Here is a 16,817-nt window from a genome sequence, read left to right on the forward strand (position 1 = left end):
ATATTTTTTTTCGACAAACCAGAGGGTATTGCATCAAATACAATTGCAAAGTATTTTACTGTTTAGTATTGTTTTTTAATACCGTTCTAATAACGTTTTTTACATGTATTTTTTATGCTTTATTTTATTTTATTTTTTACTGGAACTGCATAGGAGTCCGTTTTCAATAAAAATTTAATTTTGTCAAATCTGACGGTGTATTCCCACTTTTGGCCACTATGTAAAATCTGCATCAGGGGTCGGCGCACTTCCTGGGGTCTAATTTAAATCATTTTTAGTCCCGCCCCTCACCGTCTGACCAATCAGCAGCTCTGACACACAACCTCTGTGAGTGATAGACTAATCACAGCTCGTCTTTCACCACCAGTGGAGCAGTGTGGTTGTAGCAGTCTGCTCGGTATCACCTCCAGTCTACCAGAGCAACAAGCCTGACCACCGTGCCCCTGACACGGTCTGCGGACACAGAAAATGCCCCGAAAGTGACTCGAGAGGACGGCAGGACTGTCCGGACGCCGGCACTGGACTCCGTGGAGGTTTTCTGACCGACGGACCCGAGTCTCCTGCGCCGTCTCCGCAGCATTAGGTAGGTTTTTTGGCGCTGGTGTGTTGTTGCAATGTCCCTCTCCTTCCCTCTCGCCCGGGTGCTGCGACAGTAAAACGCACATTTTTTGGCAAAGGAAGGTTTGAATAATCCGTCGTTTTCGTCGCTTTATCGCAGCTACCTTTCATTTAAAACGGGGGTTACATAATTGCTGGTGTTTGGCATGTTAGCAACCAAGACTGGAGAAAAAACACCGCGGCTGATAAAATCACAAATGAAGCCCGTGTTGAATAGATAGTTTTCGCCGGGGATGCATGTTGACAGACGGCACCGTTACGTGCCGCCCCCGGGGTAGCGTTTCGTTGAATTGTTTGCACAAATCTGCCTTATTTATCGATAAACGTGGTGAGGTTACACACCTTGGAGATCACGCAAGACATTTTTTAAGAGGTAACTCTTACACACGGCCACCAGCCAGGACGTATTTCAATGTAATTCAACTTAAAACATGTCCTCCGTGCTATTCTTACTGCCATTTTTATTATCTAAAATACATATGGCGAGTGTGCCAAAGAGCACTTTGCACCAAATCTTAAGTTTATATACATTTGCAGCCTCAGTTGTTTAAATTGGTGTTAATAGAGGACCATAACATACACGTAACCTTACATAGACTTTGCATGAACTGTGCTCCTGTGCTGATGAACGAGACATATTTTAATGCAGTATTTGAGCAGAGTTTGGTTTCTGGTTACTGATTATAATAGATACTGGAATGTTTCTGGGTTACATTTGAACGTGTTTGGGCCTGTGGGTGCAGCAAAGGCTGGAAAAAATGACCTCAGTTAATCACACTGGTCATGCAAAGTAGCTTGCACCATATGTTAATATGAGGTCCACACACGGTGGACTGTTTTCCATTTGCCAGGCCTGAAAAATGCACCGTTTTCTGTTGTGTTAGCAGAGAGATGTGGTCTCAGTTAAAGGGGAGCTACAGCCATTTTCAGAATCATGCATGTTATTCCTGTGGTTTAAGTCAGTTTGTACAACAGGTAGTTCTGACCAAGCATTATGATTGCTCAGATGTGCATGAAAGCACACCTTTTTCATTACTCAGAATTGAATCGCCATTTCTGAATTACTGTTCTTGAAGAAATCATATGGTTACTGCCATATCTCTGAACATCAGTTTCATCAAAAGAACAAGAACGTCAGGGAAGCAAATACAGCTGACCACATGAAAAGTAACCGACTCAGTCATGGTGTGAACTATAAACAAACACTAAGTTGACAATAACCAGCATAAACCACCATGTTCTGAACAGACTCATTATAAACACTGATAAAAGTGACATCAGCATGTATGAAGATAAACAGAAAACTTCACGTCAAACTAAAAACCCAGTGCAACCGCAGTGAAAATGTTGTTTTTGAAAGGCCGTCAAGAAGCAGAATATTTCATGAGGTAACAACATGTTGTGAATTTTGGAAATAGTCTTTATTCTTTTTATTATCTTGGACTAATGGGCTTTACCTTGCTCTTGAGTTATTGGAAATGTTTGGGATCCTCCATCAGCTGTGCTGTGACAGGGAGCTACTGCCTTAAAAATACAGATAAAGTTTGTGGATGTAATAGCTAAATCTGTATGAAAAAGGATTTCTTGTCAAGACTGAGCAAGCTGAGCAGTTCTGTGTTTATAGCTGGTGTTTTTATTTAGTTTGGGAAACCCCACCATCTCTAGAGAGCATAAGCACAAGTTGGTCAGCGGACTCGACAGGGACTAGAAAACGTGTCCGCAGGTCGTTAAGGTTTGACCTCTGTTTCGTTACATACAGGATTCTGCTGATGTGACTGGTTGTTTTCCAGTAATTAGTCAGACTTTTGTGTTTCTATGGAAACTGAGATAACAGTTGCTAAAGGCTTTTTATTTGAGAGCTAATTGCCCTAAAATATGAAAATATTTTGATTACATGTTTTTATTTTGTTGGTAATAGTTTCATAATCGCAATATTACATTACACGCAGTACATTGCATTACATTACATTACAGACTCAAATTACATGAAAGCACACTCTCTCCTGTAATATTGCTTAAACAAAAAATATTACTGAACATTAATAATTGTATAATACAAAAACTGAGTGCTAAAGCTGAAATGTGTAAAGTCATCATGTCTAAAATCTGGAGCTGCTGCTAAGACAGTGTAGTGGGAAAGATGTGAGAAATGACCCTGAGGGGAATGATCTGAACACAGACCGAATCACATTGTTTATTCACAATAACTTAGGGCAGAAAATCCTTGTGTCACGTACATTAAACTCAAATAACAATGAGCAAACGCTGCCTCAGTTTGTTAGTCTTTAGCCACCTTAAAAATGCCCAGCCACAAAAAAACAATCAGTATAAGTGTACACTATATTTAGAATATTTGTACTGCTTTAACTTGTCTTCAAACAGGGAAATGGATTTGTTATCCAAAGCTGTACATTGCGTAGCTTCTTGATTTGGTTTATCAATGATGTTACCAAGGCAACACAGTACATGAAATAAACACGGCAGAAATGTCAGATAAATCAGACCACAGTGTTAAACTATATATCTTTAAATGCTACAGAAATAAACAAGTTTGCGGATTTCACATATCTCCACAACTGATTAAATGCCAGGAAGTGACTGTTGTTGTAAGCACAACATCATGGTGATTTGATCAATATGGCAACATAAAACTGAAAACACTTCAACAGAATAAAACTTATTTTGTAATTAAAAAAAAGAATTCTGACGGCCCAAAAAATCAGTCTCCGATTCTTCGTCTAACGAGCAGATCCAGGCTATACACCCAGTGACATGTTTGAGACTTCCTCCTCCGGTTTCTGGCTTTGAGAGAGAAGCTCCTGTTCACAAATATTGATTGAACTTTCCAAGATCATGGAAATAACATGTACGAGTTCTTAACTAAAAATCACATTGAACAGGCTGCTTTAGTGAAAAGAGCATCACCACGCGTAGCTTCATATTCCCTGCTGTTGCTTATTGCAGATGTCAGACTTGCAAGAACATAAAGGAAATACTTGGATTATCTGACAGAGAGTGTTTTTGGTGGATTTTCAAACTGAAAGATACAATCGTAGCCTGCAGGCGTACAAGGATGAATGTTTATTAAAAAAAAAAAAAAAGCTTAGTAAGCTGAAGGAAGAGTTTCCAGTGGCCAGCGAGGGGCATAGACTACCAGTGTGTTGGTAGCCAGGAGCACATCTGCTGTGTGCAGGTGGTCTTGAGGGGGAAAAAAGACCCAAGTCCAGTTGAATTCAGCGTGTTTGTCAGCGCTGGCCGCTCTCAGTGGGTCGGCTTCCACAGCTGCAGAGCCGGATCAGTTGGACTCAAGCTCACTTATACTCTCATTTCCTTGTCTGAAAAGAACACCCACTGCTGCATCACAATTATTACATTCAGTCCAGCAGCTGTTTGACCGCTGAGCTCAGCCAGCGACTGCAGAGCGCGGCTCATATTTATGAAGTTCCTCAAAAGAGCGCTTACTGCTCAAGGACTTTCTGAGGCCCCACATTCATCAAACCCCCCCAGAATAGCAGGGCCGGAGACGTCGGAAGATGTCTCGCACAGCTTGTTTTCACTAAGAAACACTCGATTGATGGACAGTTTGTTGACTGAGGGGACAAAGTCTTCAAATGTGCTTGTGTCATTGTCTGCAGCGGCTACAGAGCTTACAGCTGACGCAGAATATTTTTATCTTTAATCGCTAGAGCCATTTTTGTGAGAAGCGGTGTGTCACACTGATGGGAAACAAGAACACGAGATGTGTGCAAGAACAGATGAGCCAACTAGTTTGGTGACTGCACACACGTTGGTCTGGTTTCCCTGCGAGAGAAGAATGGATCGATGTGAGTCTTGTCATGTAGATGTAGTTTAACTCTTTCCTCGCCAGAGTATTGTAATGAAGTTGCCAGCCAGCGCCAGTATTTTTGGTCATATTTATCATCGGTCATTCAAGACCCCCAGAATATTTTGTGTTTTGAATATATAAACAGTGAGTACATTAAAATAAAGAGCAGATCCTCTGTTTTCATACACATAAAATATTTTATTCTAGCTTCTTCTATTCCGTATGTATTAACACCTGACTGTGCATTTTCATAAGAAAACAAACAATTTCAGACAAAATTGCATTTTTTTGTCAAAGAAAGTTATTTTCTGGAGCAAAATTGGTTTAATTTTTTATTTTCTTATGTCAACTTAATTGTATAAAAATAATACTGAAGATAATAATCTGTTTGAGGCGTAGTGGAACCACAAAGTGGAACAATTCCCAAAATGTGAGGAAGCACCACAGCTACAGAACAGTCCCTCAACTTATTTACTTATTTACTTATGGCCAGAAAAGAGCAAAACAACATATAAAATTGTAAATTATTAAAACTGGTTCATTTAGTCAGAAAATCCTTTCTGGAAAAAATGCTTTCATTTTAACTCAAATCGTGATCTTTTTCCCTAAAACTTCAGGGCTGTCTGACTTGAAGCCCCAAAGACAAACTTTTGCCAAAATCCACAAAACGCAGACTGTCAACAAAATCTTTTCACCAAACTATGAAACTGTCTTTTGTAAGTCATGTTTCCCCCACATATACAACATGCTAATGTTATTAGCATAAGCCTATGACATTTTCTAAAGCATAAATTAGCTTAGCTAGTGGACTTTCCCACTATACCTCAATAAAACTACAAAAAGAAATCATAACTTTCCAATGTATAGAAGAAGTTATGTGCAGCAAAGTGGAATGATACATACAAACAATTATTTAAGACACTAACTGAAATGTATTTTGATGGAGTAGCTTTTGTTTGCAGTGCTAGCTTCAATATGCTTCCTTTGCAAAGAAACGTATGTGGCAGTTTTCGGGTTGGATTTGGCCCGTTTTTCCAAACAGACAGTGTTTAAATCTTGATGTGAAGATGCTGGTGAATCAGGATCTTTATTTCCTTCCACTGATTTTCTATTGGATTTCTCTGATGATTAATGGAGTCATTCAAACAACTTAATTTTCTCCCTCTGGAACCAATAAACATTTCCTCTCTTTGCAGTATGTTTTGCATTTCATTGTCCTGCTTTTAGGTCCACCTGCGTCTCATTAGCATTGTCCTGATGGATGGCAACAGATTATTCTAAAGAATTTCCTTGTTCATGGCTGCATTTGTCTTTATTTTTAGGATCATATGCAGAGCCATTTGTCCTCCAAACGTGGCGCGTCAATGTGTTGCCAGAAGATTTGCTTGTTTTTTTCTCCTCTACATTCTCCCAGTAATCTACAGGCTTCTCCGTATGGTGTATGGTGCTTTTAACAAGCTATTGCACAAAACTTTTTTGTGGATTGGAATGTTAGTATTTCTTTATCTGTGTAGTTTTATTGAGTTAATACCAATGTCGGGTCTAAATTGTGTGTGAATAGCTGCTTTGGAAATATGTGTATTGAAAAAAAATATGTTGACGCGTTAAATAATTTTTCCCCCTATTGCATATTGATGCCAGTATTTGAAAGTTAAAAAAAACTCCATACCAATATATACAAGTCAGTGATTCTATAGAGTTATGTATAGTGCGTTTTTCCTGCCTTTATCCAGCCACTGGTTTGCATTCATTACTATTCAGCATGAAAATTAACTGAACCAAAACTCTAAGGCTTCACTTCCTGGATTACCATGAAACCACATTTGTTGTGATGGATTACCTATTTTAAGCAGGTTTCATGTCCCAAAACGTTGATAGTCATAGCATAGTAAAATGTGATGGGGTTCCCATCAGGGTTGCAAACTGTCAGCACTTTCTTACTTCTGCTAATCAGCAAAATAATACCAAATGTTGTTTTCTCAGTCAAAGCTCACCGCAACATATTGCATATGTTTTTACAACATTTTACACAAATTTTTACACGACTGATTTATCAATCATCAATAATTGTTATTATCTGTAGTTTCCTTAGAAAGTCTTAAAAGGCATTGAATCCATTAATCCATTATAAGGCCTTAATTAGTACTTAAGTGTCTTAAATCAGTCTTTTAATAGTATATTAAAAATGCTCTGACATAGAAGGTAGTTTATGAAATGCTTTTTTTTTTAGATTGCATTGCAAAAGCTCAAACTAATGGCTACCTTTTAAATATAATAATTATAATTATAATAATTAATAACAATAATTTACCAAATGTCTTTTGCATTAACATCACCAAAAAATCAAGTTTTAAGTTTCAGTATTTATTCCAAAAAAAAAAAAATTCTCCTTAACCTTAAGTAACTCATGTTGGTTTGTGTTTTTTTCCCTTCCCACCTAAAAGTGGCATTTAAAAAAACCCCTTAAAAGTCTTAAATCCCACATGTGGTAAGCACTAGGAATCCTGTGAGTGATATCACTGCCTCCTTATAAGACTTTAAAACACAGTCCAGTATGATTTAAAATAATCAGCAGCGAATCATGTAGGATTTATGATAAATACTGTAGGCTAAAAACATGCAAAATGTTCGCTGGGTTGCGTCCTGTAAGAGTCAAATTCAAAACAGTCTCCAGAGCAACACTCCCACACTGACAACCCCGGCAGCCCAGATTGACTCTCACTGCCTTACAAATTGTATTCATACTATTTGTCGAAAAGGCTGCCCACTCAGTGCACAGACGACCCTTCCCCCAACACACACTCACACACACTGTCTAGTCATTGGCAGATTTACTCTGCTGTGTTTCTCAGCCAGTCACTTTAGTGATTAGTGATGTGTCAGTCACTGTTTATAAGCCCTGCACTGTGACAGTGAGTATACATCTGCTGGTTCTTGCTGCACCGTGAGAAAGGCAGTGATTTACTCGGATGTTGCGTTGCTTTACAAGCAGGTATTGGAACGAAAACATGTCGTGATGCATGCAGGCAGGACTGCTGTGGTTTGAAGTGTGACTACTTCCTGTGTAAACTGCATGTGTGCTCCAGTAAGACAAGGGCTGATGTTGTGCGTTTATTGACAGTGAGGAGTTTCTGGATTGGGGGAGTGAGTCAGTTTACCCGATTCACTGTAGAGGAAGCAGGATGGTTGTGCAGAGGCAGTGTGGCGACACACTGGATTACACATCTGCCACCTTGTAACATCAAAAAGGGGGAAAAAGCAGAAATGCTCAAGGCTGCCTGACCTTCACATTCAGCTCTGAGCAGATTACAGATCTTACATCAGCATACACGTTAGTTTCCTTTGAAAAGAACAAACCAATTTTTGTTAGTAAGGTTTCGTTCAATTGCGAGCCTCCAGAACGCTTCAGTTTTTTTGTTATTGATTCCTCAGTCGTGTTTAACTCAAAGATATGAACAGATATCCACGGATTTGGTGTTAAAGATAACGGAGAGAGCTGCCCAACTCATAACACCATAGTCTGTGATATTTAAGAGTAGATGTTGTCTTAGATTCTGTGTGTTGTCATTTCCTGGTTTTTAAGGCTGTGTTGCAGTAAAGTTCTGTATGTTTCTGAATTTACTAGCATGGCTAAAAGGATTTTATGGATTAATGCGAATTTGTGGTTTAGGAGGATTTTTTAAAATGCAAATCTAGGTTTTCTCCTCCGCTGCTCTCTTTGGGCTCCCGTAGGTCACAGCAGTCTGTGTATGTTCCCAAAAAAGGCGCAGTCTCGTCAGTCGTTTAGAACTAGATCAGTTTTTGTGCGTCAGATCTAACAAACCACAGTGCGCTGCAAAGTTTGTTTAAAGTTTGTTGCAACTAAAGGCAGCAGCAGGACCGATTTATTTCAACACCTCAGACAGAGGCAGCAGCAGAGTGGGAGAAATGTGTCTCACTCCGAGATGAACAAGACCACGTCAGCCCACAAACAGCCAGTTAAAAATCATTTTCTTATTGTGTCCTGTATGACAGGAAAGTGACCCGCTGCAAAGCCGTTACTGATGCAGTCGTGCTGCATATTGTTAAAGATTCGGTGCCCGTATATACAGAGGAAAAGCCTGCAGGTTTATCCACATGCTGATAACTATGTACCAAGCCGCCCCGCCTCGTCTGTGCAACTTTACATGTGAAAAGATCACAGAGAGCTGGAGGGGATGTTGTTTTATTCCACTGCAACAGACCTAGGATACAGTCATTTAACCAATACATTTCTTGTTAACATGGAACTAATGTTGAACGATTGTTGGATAATTTCAGACTTGATCATTTTCAATACTCTACTGTTTCAACTGCAAAACTGACTTGAAGCACTCCACATTCATTGCTAAAATAAAAGCAAAACTTGTTTTTTTTGTCATTTGTAGTTCGTTTTTAAAAGGGAAAGAAAAAAAATTGTAACTGTAACTCAAGCATGTTTTTGAAAAAATAGACCATATTGCCCAGGCCTACTGTCAAATTAACAAAGTTTCTGTGTTCTTCATTTAGTAAAAAGTTGGTGAGGTTCTGTCTTTAAAAATTTGAAGCAGCCTGGTTCTGCTGCTCCCCTGGGACAGCTGCCCATGAGATGGTTATGTAATATCACCCAGGCACAAGTGAGAGGCTCTTGTCAGTGGCACAACTTGAAACTATGCAGCTAATTATTTTTGCAAATGCTGACCTTTCGGTGAAGCTCAGAAACCAACTTCTGTTCCTTCCTTTTTAAGTGGAACTGCCTTTAAAGTGAGCTCAGAGTTTAGTGTGAGTCATGTTCAACCACATCCAGGGGAAAAGATGTCACTTTGTCGTTTTTGAGTTTTTATTTGGGTCATTTGCAGCTTGCTATATAAAAAAGGGGCTTCTTTGTTACTAGCCGGCAGCTTACTTAATGTCCTTTATCAAGGTAATCTTATGCTGTTAGCAAACCACAATAAAGCAACCACTCCCGGTGTTATTCGACCATCGAGTCTTGATCCCTTCCTCATCCTTTGCTTGTGATTTCAGGGGAGTGTGATATTTTATGTGGAAAAAAAGGGGACATAGGCATAACAAACACCTCATTAACTTGAATATAATACAACTCAAACAAGACAAATATTTTTCGCTTGCTACAGGCTCAGTGATTAAACAAACGTTTAAGGAGATGGCTCTTGCCAAGGGGCTGGGTTTTTAAAGACATGTCAGATTGTCTCAGTTTTAATTGCACACCATCGATTCTGAACACGCAGACCAGGTCCCTGCAGGTCATAAACAGTGTGACAGGTGCGTAAGCAAATGAAATCCCTTGGGGAACCAAGGTTGACTCAAGGTTTGTTCAAATAATGGGGGAGGAGGGCATCTGTGTTTGTTATCCATAGTTTATTTGCCCAGTAATCTCTGCAGATAAAGTCTGGATGCAGAGGAACAGTAGTCAAGTAATTATTTTATAAAGTATTTCACTGATGTAACGAGGGTCCTCACATAAAACTAGGCTGACTATGCAGTAGAGAGATGCAAATACTTTTGAAACTGGTGTTATATTGTTTTTTTTCCACAGAATTAGAGTCCACGTGTAGCAGTAGCTGTTTTTTAATTCTTGTGTGAGTGTATCCCTTTTTTATTACTCAGTGTCCCCTCTCTAAATTGGACCTCTTCATGAGATCTTTCCCTTTTCAGCAGCTGTTTGAGAAGTTTGAGTCGTAGGGTCCTAAATTGATCCTGTCTGACGTTCATATTTAATCAGCACTGCTTAGTTTTACAGTTTTATTTGAGTTTGGTGTTGCCGCTGTCGCTCTCTTGATCCGCTTTTATACACTTTTTGTCTCTGGTGGTGAGGACATACAAATCCAAGGAAATACAATCTGCAGTTCGAGCAACAGCTCCAGAGCCAGCAAAAATCTGTCAGAGGACGTGTGCCTTGGAGATGAGGGGGGAGATCTGGGTGCTGGTAAGCTGAAGGGAAGTTTGCCATAGTTCATTTACACATACTACCAACATTGTTGTGATACAAAGCTGGGTGAAAATCAGCCAAGTATCCCTTTAAGAAGCAGACAGTCACACTGTTGGATTAGTTTACACATGCAGTTTTGCTGGCAGCTGAGAGTTTTGTTGATAGCATGTGATTTATGACGAAGCCTGAGGGGCAGAGGTTGTGGACAGGGTAATGTCCGCTGTCCTGCTGTTTGATCCTGCAACAGTGTGGACGTTTAGGAATGTCCCACATCCCAGATCTGTTCTGTAACTTAATAAAGGATGAATCATTTGTCTGTAAGAGAATATGAGATTTGGAGACAGAGCCGCACAAACATCTGTTTGTCTGTAACATTTTAATTTAGAGTCCTCCTGACATAATTTTTGATATTCAAAACGATATTCTGTTTTTGTGCTGGATATTGGTGACATGCTGTATGTTGTAAGGTTGATGCAGATTTGTTAGGATGGGAGCAGCTGATACTTTAATTTGTACTTTTGTGGTGATTCTCAGTATTTTAACATTCACTGATAGTAAGTGTTTTTTTCAATCTCGTGTGTTTAGTTTTAGCAGATCAAAAAAACTGCTCTGCAACTACAATTAATTAGTTGTCAAATTTTAAATCAGAAAAAAACATATAATCTGAAGATATCACTGTGAAGGTTAAAGCTTTTTTTTGTTAGTGATTAATTGATAAAACATTACAAGCCCTACAACACTCCTTATCATGTTAATGACTCTACTAAAAGATATAATCTGGAACATTTATCACAGCCACACTTGAGCGGTCATGTCCGCCCGTATCACACAGATCAAAACACACCACGTTTCTGCACAAAGAGCTGCTGCTTTGAAAAATATGATCTCCAAAAGATCTTATTTCTTTCCAAAACTTCAGCTAATTTACAGTTCGCCATTTCGTGCTATTAAGTGCTTTATGGATCACAGTAAATTTCCCTCCTGCTGTCCTTTTATTCTGCTTTCCTTCCTGGCATACCAAAACCAGCACTGCAGGGGATCAGCCTGCAGGTTTACAAAATCAGGATTGTCTCAGCTGCACAGTGTGTGTAAAGATTGAACAGAAGTTTGGAGATGTGTCTGAAGTGGAAGAATGTTACTTTGACTTTAAATTTTAAATTCAGCATTTGGACAAATTAACTGCCAGTGTCTCAGTTTTGGCTGGGTTCTTCTGATGTTTGGAGGCAGTTTGCTGTCAGGATGGCTGTTATCATGCATCATTAAATAGACGTGAAAAAAAAAGAAAACGAATTCACCGTGTGCTGAGGTGGTTGTGTTTGGTCGTAGTGTTTGTTTTCAGTATTTGAGTACTGTTAATTAGAGCTTTTGATATGCACATGTACGAGACTGTGAAATAAGTAAGGCTGTCCTGGAGACTTGCCATTAATCAAGGGGAAAAGGGGTCTCTGACACTGGAGTTGGGAAATTACAACACTGTCATTTTCTTTAGTGACAATTAGGGATGGAGATTGTTAATTTTTACTCATATTGATGCCATTATCAAGACTTGTTAACAATCCAAGTTCTTATCAATACCAATATTGATGCTTCTCTGTTATTTGATGGAAAGACAAGGTGACAATCTGTTTTCATCAAAACTGGATTTGCTTTTATTGCTTTTAATTTGATGAAATATCGATGAAAATGTTTTGTTTGTGTTTCAAAAATTCGGTCATTTTCACACTTAAGTGTTGTTAATGTCTACTGTTACTTTCAGTCATGTTTTTAGTAATTAGGAAATAATTATTGTATTTTTGTTGAAATATTTACTTTGAAAAATCTTGTCATCAGTAGTTTTAATTATTTTTTATAGATGATCAGAGCAATGAAACCTTATGGAACCTCATTTATCCAGATAACTAGCTCTTATTCTACTGATTTCAACTCGGATTTCAACATTTGATTACTATTTTTAACTGACGAGACGTGCTACAAAGTTTGGGTGTGCTTACCACCGCTGCTGCGAGTGGATGATGATGAAGATGTATGCGGACCAGTGACTGTATTTAAATGTTGTGACTCGACTCGAGATGTAATGCTGCATTATAGGGGCCATGGAAGCTCAAACGTTATTGATTTTTGGGTTTTGAAAAATAGCGGAACTGGGTCCTCAATAGCACCCTGTTTTGATCACCATCCCCAGTAACAGTAGCAGCTCTAAGTAAGAATTTTTCGGGGCTAAAGATGCCTGTGTTTGGTGTTGATGAGGCAGGCCCATGCCAAGAACCAGCCTCGGACTAAGCATTGGAACATTTAATTGAAAAAAACAAAACGTTTAACCTGGCTGGCATTCTTATCAAGCAATAAATGTCAGAGTAGAAATGATCGAGAAGTGAGAGGAAACTTTGTACGATTCCTGGTTTCCTGATATTTTCTTTTCCTTTTCAGTTTCCCAGACCTCTCACAGCTGGGCTTCATGAGGCGCAGAGTCGCCCTCGTTATTAAGTGTTGATGTGGTTTGGTTTCACCGTCGCCCCGTGGAGAGCAGCCTCAGCCTCCGCTGCTTCCCCTAACAGATCAATGGAAAAAAATATCCTACAAGGAGGATACAATATCAGTAACAGGAGAGAAGAGCCTCAATTAATTTAACACAAACACATTTCAGCCCCGGTGCAAGATGTAACACGACACTGCTCTGAATCTCGACCGCAGTTTGTTATCAGCCAGACATTCATAATGCTCCACCTCTGGAGGGACTCCATCTCAAATCTTTAGGGCCATTTCTAGTTTTTATTCCCATGTTTTGGCAGGTTTATCAATAATGCTTTGCGGAAAGATTCAAGACAAAAATCCACCAAATAATACTGATACACGTGCAGTGTCCTAATCTGGGGGCGGGTGATATATCAGATATATTTGAGGTATCGCATGTTGTTCCATATGGGATATATAAAATGACTAGATAGTGAACATCGACTATTAATTGTCACAATATTTTATTTGTCACCGGCATTTCGTTTTTCTTGCTCTCTCCTACAGCTCTCTGCCCCTCACAGACACGCATAGCAGAGCTTTGACCATTTAGTCACATTTTGTGGCCATAGAGCACAACTATGACCTGCAAATACTATGAAAATATGAACCTGAGAGCTGTTAGTTTTTGTAGTGTCGGTAGTGTGAGCCTGTGAGGTGTTTGCGACCACGGAGCACCAGTGCGACTCGGAAATATTACTGACAAATGAAGAGCTTATCACTGCTTTCAGTACTTCTTTATTATCCTTTAGACTGTTTCTGCTGTTTTGTGGTGACACAGATGACTCTTTTGTTTTCGTCTTTCTCACCATCCACCACCTTGTATCTCACCTTTTAGTGTTGTCCTCCTCAGAACCAGTTACTCACCTGCTTTGCTTCCTGTCATTTCATGCAAAAATCTTTCCATTCTCGTATTATTATAGATGATTGTTAATGAGATAATACATCTTTTGGTTGCTCGTCTGCCTGTATCAGTCTTTGCAGCTGCTGTTTTGAAGTCTTCCTTGAAACAATGGTTTTAAATCTCTTGTAAGACTTAAGCTGGGCAAACACTCTACGATGTGCTTTTGGCCCAAAAAAGATAAAAACAACATATAAGCAATTGGAAATAATTAATAAAAAAGCAACTGGTTTCTGTTTGAAAATGCTTTCTGGAAAACAAATGTTTTCATTTAAAACTCAGCACAGGATCTTTTTCCTAAAACTTCAGCATAACATAAGCCTATGGCATTTTGCATTGCATAAATAAGCTTAAAGGCTAGCAGACTTTTCCTCTACTCAGAACTTAACCAATGAATATTTATTTATGCTTTCTCTCACTCACCGCTGGTTTAAGTCACTGCGTCCCCCGACAAACAGCACAGATGAATTTCAGCCTGCATGCACGTTTTTTTCAGTCTAACATGGTTGAAACTGAGCAGCTAATGTTGCTGTCACGAGAAGTTAGCAGAGTGAGATGTCCGGCATGTGTTTCCTGAGTACAGGTTTTGTTTACATATGACGTGTGTTGTGTCTGTTAACCCTGAGTTTCTCTGAAAACAAACTGATATAGAAAATGCTTCCCTCATACTAAAGGCACATATGAAAGAGGATGATATGGATGTTTTCAGTTTGTGTCGATGATGCTTGAGCGTTGCTCATTAAATTGTATATCGATTATATATGGATGCCGATTGATGAATCATTAATGCCCTAGTACACTGCAAGCCAAACAACGCTGAAATTCGGCCCGACTCTAAAATGAGTTGTGTGGCTCAAAAATCAGGTCCAAAAACGGGCTAAAATCATACAGTGTATACTTATACCTGAGTTGCACTCATCCTATCCAAGGGTGGACTTTTAAGGGCAGTGGCAGCAGCCCTGGGGAACTGGCAGACCCCTCTTTTATTCCCACTAATAGACTAAAGGTGTTGGCAGCCTGGCATGCTTTGTGACGTCCCCCCTCCCTTTAATGCTGAATCACCAAGGAGAAGACTCAGAGATGTGAGAACGCGTGGGTGGGCTGAGAGAAAAGACAAAGCCCACAACAGGAAAAATAAATAAATAAACACCGTCAGATGCTGCACCGTAAGAACTTTTCTACAGCCTTTACACATTTTTGACATTCCTCAGTATCAGCGCGGAGGTAACACATGAAGCATTTATCTGCAGCTTAGTCTTGCATGAGCTCCTTCTCACAGGGAGGCTAATGCAAGGAATTAGCTGCAGTGTTGTGTTGTGAAATGCTCCTCACTTGTGTAACTACGAGGTAACGGTGGAGGATGTTTGCTTAAAAGCAGTAACAGCCACTTGGCTCATTAGGTACAAGTAACCCACTGAGAAGAAGATGGCAGCGTGGTGTCAGAGGGGAAACAGATGGCAGGGCGATGCATTGGCCCACACTCTGTCGCAGCCGAATTCAAACACAATACAGAATATACAAACTTCAGTCAATCAGTTGGATTCTTGTCGAGCGTGCACTGATTCAATGATATTCAGCACATGAGCTTTTTTTATTGCTTAAACACAACATGTATTTAGATATTTTCCCCTTGGTCAGTTCTTTATTCCCAAAAAGGCATCAGCAGCTCAGGTCCCGGCCTTTGGCTGCAGCCTGACTCCTGTCGTTGTGATGCTCGTTTACAGTGTTTAACCCTTTTGAAATTTGGATTGACATCAGTTTTCTTGAGCTGCGTGCAGATGTCTTTCACAAATATTAAAACCTTTGGACTCTGAATTGATTTCTTTTTAAAATATGGGTGGAGCAGCTTGGCTAAAAATGTCCTGAAAATTGTAAGAAATTAGTAGTTTTAGAAATTGTTTTAGGTTTTTTTTAATAATGGGGGAAATGTCCAGAAAAGTATAGTTTCATATTTTAAAATTATGTCACAGAATTGTTATAATTTTTAAGAACTTCTCTCCAGTCAGTCCAGCCTTTTTTTCCTTTCCCATTTTTGTGCTAATTTTCATTTAATTTTCTTGTTAGATTTTGGGTTATTTCTTCTTAAGTTGCTCATTGTCTTCTCCCAATGCCTTTAAAGAAATCCAATAAATTTGCTCAGGTTTTAAAGGGTTAAACAAATATATATACTTTGGTAGATTGCAATTTTATTTTTTTTAACCTGTGTTGTTTTCTGGAGTAAAAGCAATCGATCGGTGGCATTTTATTTAATTTAAAAAAATATACTGATCCAAATCCCTTCATATATATATATATATACCAACCAGTATTTTTGCAATTGATCTGCCAGCAGCTAATAGTTTTTTTTGTGGGTTTTTTTTTTGCCAAAATTCAGCATAAATGTAGCCAATTTCATCCAACAAGATCTCAGTGATTATCCAAGCATGTAATCTTGTCGGGTGGTAAAAACTTCTTGAATAGCATTTAGACATGTAGATGATGTAGTTGATCCTTTATTTAAATATATATAAACACGTGTATATATAAATATATATATTTTGTATTTTATTTTATTTTTTCCTGTGGTACCATCCCCATCCAAACCTGCAGTCTTCACATCTTTTGAGGATGAGTCAGCAATGTTTTATTCATCTCCATGTATCATACTCCTGTCTTCTAGTCTAGTATTTAAGCCAGTATGTGGTTTTGTCAGGGCTGGGCACAGATGGAAATTGTTGATTTCTGCCTTCGTCAGCAGTCGACGTTGCCTGCCAAACATGTACACTACTCTGAAAAGCATTTCTAAACATAGCTGTGTTTGAGGACCCTGGGATCTCCGTGTATCTTCAGACTCTCACACACTCCCAGGACAGTAAATTCTGTCAGCTGTTCTGTATTTTGCTGTAAAGGAACGGCGTCCTTAATTAAAACTTCATGAGTTAGAACAAAAGCGATGACAGCGTGTTGCATCATTCTGTTTTGCTCTGCCCAAACGAATACGCATCCCCCTAAACACCATGTAGGGGGAGTCTGCT

General features: G+C 39.1%; 1 protein-coding gene across 2 annotated transcripts in view; it reads left to right on the forward strand.

Moving 5' to 3' along the window:
- The first annotated feature begins 353 nt into the window (after positions 1 to 353).
- tpst1 (tyrosylprotein sulfotransferase 1) overlaps positions 354 to 16,817 on the forward strand; it is a 60,522-nt gene continuing 44,058 nt past the window's right edge. Inside the window, exon 1 of one of the 2 annotated variants that reach the window (XM_042486346.2) lies at positions 354 to 583. The gene's annotated coding sequence lies outside the window, so the exon portion shown is untranslated. The remainder of the gene's footprint in view (positions 584 to 16,817) is intronic. The other variant, XM_042486345.2, reaches the window with a different exon arrangement.

Source organism: Plectropomus leopardus, chromosome 6, assembly GCF_026936395.1.
Source record: "Plectropomus leopardus strain MGB_pleo_1.0 chromosome 6, ASM2693639v1, whole genome shotgun sequence".
In the NCBI taxonomy this organism is placed as follows: domain Eukaryota; kingdom Metazoa; phylum Chordata; class Actinopteri; order Perciformes; family Serranidae; genus Plectropomus; species Plectropomus leopardus.